The 2,588-nt window shown below is 43.7% G+C and overlaps 1 pseudogene; it reads left to right on the top strand.

Moving 5' to 3' along the window:
• Positions 1–1,394: 1,394 nt before the first annotated feature.
• On the top strand, positions 1,395–2,339 carry LOC123850550 (glyceraldehyde-3-phosphate dehydrogenase-like; annotated as a pseudogene).
• Positions 2,340–2,588: the final 249 nt, after the last annotated feature.

Raw genomic sequence — 2,588 nt, 5'->3', positions numbered from 1 at the left:
TTGTTAAAGCTGGGCTGTGGGTGTAGAGAGGATCATTATATTATTCTTTTGTGTGCATGTTTGAAAATTTCCACAATGAAAATCATACAAGCAATATATAAAAATGCTCTCCTTTAGAAAAAAAGAAGTAACTGGGGGAATTCAGGAAGGTGGTTAAAAGGTACAAACTTTTAGTTATAAGATAAGTAAGTACTAAGGATATAACATCCAACATGATGGCATAGCTAATGCTGCTATAAGGTATATGAGAAAGTTGTCAACAGAGTAAATCCTAAGAATTTTCATCACAAGGAAAACAAATTTTTTTGCCATTTCTTTTTATTGTATCTGTGTAAGATGATGGATGCTAACTAAATTTATTGAGGTAATTATTTCACAATACACGTAACTCAAACCATTATGCTGCACACCTTAAACTTACATAGTGTTGTATGTCAATTATATTCAATCTCAATAAAACTGGTATAAAATAATTACATAGTAAAAAACTAGAAATAATATAAATTTCCATCAACAGTAAATAGATATGTAAATTGTGGTTTACTGACACAGCAATGATTATGATGAACTACCTGTAACAATATGAGTGAATAAATCTTATAAACATAATGTTGCAAGAAATGTACACAAAAGAGTATATACCATTTAAGTAAAATTCAAAACAGGTAAAACTAATCCATGCCGTTAGATGAGAGAGTGTTACCCTTGGGAGGGTATTGACTGAAGGGTACATCAAGGGGATTTCTGTGATGCTAGTAATGGTCTTTTCCTGGATCTGGTGCTGGTTACACGTGTGAGTCTACTTATTCAATATTTACATTGCACTGTGAACATGCTGACATTTTAGCCTGCCACAATCTCATGGATGCCAGTGGAAGATATGAGACTCCTAGGTCAGAGACAAAGGACTTTATTGATCCCAGAAATCATGGGCTTCATGTTTGCATCAGTTCCCTTTGACTCCTAAGTACCATGGGGGTGACATGGAGGTGAGCCCAGGTGGATGCAGCACACACACTGGGTTTGCAGCAGATCCGAGGGACCCTAGGATTAGGAAATCTCAGTCTTTTAAAGTGGCTGCAAGCAAACTGCTCAATCTTTGTCCCAGAGGGGGACATTATCTTTACTACATTGGCCAGCAGACAAACCTAGCCTTGTCTCAGAGAGAGACCATCCCTGTCTTCCAAGACATCCTTGAACAGATAGTCTGGAACAAAAGCTGTTGGTGCCTCCACTCATAAGACATGAAGTATAAATATAAGACCCATGGAAAATTGCCTCCCAACAATATTACAATAAAAATGTATATTTAAAAAAATCATGGCTTTCTGCTCCTCCCTGTTAGACAGACAGCCGCATCTTCTGGTGTAGTGCCAGCTGTGTCCCGAAACACGATGGTGAAGGTCAGAGTAAATGGATTTGGCCTTATTGGGCACGTGGTCACCAGGTCTGCCTTTCACTCTGGGAGAGTGGATATTGTCACCATCAATGACCCCTTCATTGACCTCAGCTACATGGTCTACATGGTCCAGTATGATTCCACCCATGGCGAATTCCACAGCACAATCAAGTCTGAGAAAGGGAAACTTGTCATCAATGGAAAGCCCATCTCCATCTTCCAGGAGTGATGCTGGTGCTGAGTATGTTGTGGAGTCCACTGGGGTCTTCACCACCATGGAGAAGGCTGGGGCTCACTTGAAGGGTGGAGCCAAGAAGGTCATCATAGCTGCCCATTCTGCTGATGCCCCCATATTTGTGATAGGCATGAACCATGAAAAGTATGGCAACTCCCTCAAGATTGTCAGCAATGCCTCCTGCACCACCAACTGCTTGGCCCCTCTGGCCAAGGTCATCCATAACAACCTCAGCATTGTGGAGGGACTCATGACCACAGTTCATGCAATCGCTGCCACCCAGAAGTGGCGTGATGGCTGGGGGGCTGCCCGGAGCATCATCCCTACTTCTACTGGCACTGCCAAGGTTTTCAGCAAGGTCGTCCCTGAGGTGAATGGGAAGCTCACTGTTATGGCCTTCTGTGTCCCCACCCTCAATGTGTCAGTCATGGATCTGAGCTGCCACCTGGAAAAAGCTGCCAAATATGGCAGCATCAAGAAGGTGGTGAAGCAGGCACCAGAGGACCCCTCAAGGGCATTCAGGGCTACACTGAGGACCAGGTTGTCTCCTGCAACTTTAACAGTGACACCTACTCTTCCTCCTTCAATGCTGGGACTGGCATTGCTCGCAATGACCACTTTGTCAGCCTCATTTCCTGGTATGACAATAAATTTGGTTATAGCAACCGGGTAGTGGACCTTATGGTCCATGAGGCCTCCAAGTAGTAAGAGAGCCCCCTGGACCACCAGCCCCAGCAAGAGCAAGAGGAAGAGAGAGGCCCTCAGCTGCTGGGGAGTCCTTGCCTCAACTCATCCACCAACACACTGAGAATCTCCTGACCTCCACAGTTTCTATCCCAGACCCCTTGAAGAAGGGAAGGGGCTTGGGAACCCCTACATTGTCGTGTACCATCAATAAAGTATACAGTATCCCCCCAAAAAATCATTTAAGTAAATCATTACAGACGAGGCTAA

Source organism: Mirounga angustirostris, unplaced genomic scaffold (assembly GCF_029215605.1).
Source record: "Mirounga angustirostris isolate CCGP_5_RB_7025 unplaced genomic scaffold, mMirAng1.0.hap1 SCAF_10, whole genome shotgun sequence".
NCBI classification, from domain to species: Eukaryota; Metazoa; Chordata; class Mammalia; order Carnivora; family Phocidae; genus Mirounga; species Mirounga angustirostris.
The sequence above is the reverse complement of the archived record's forward strand: the minus strand, read 5'-3'. Positions and strand labels throughout refer to the sequence as shown.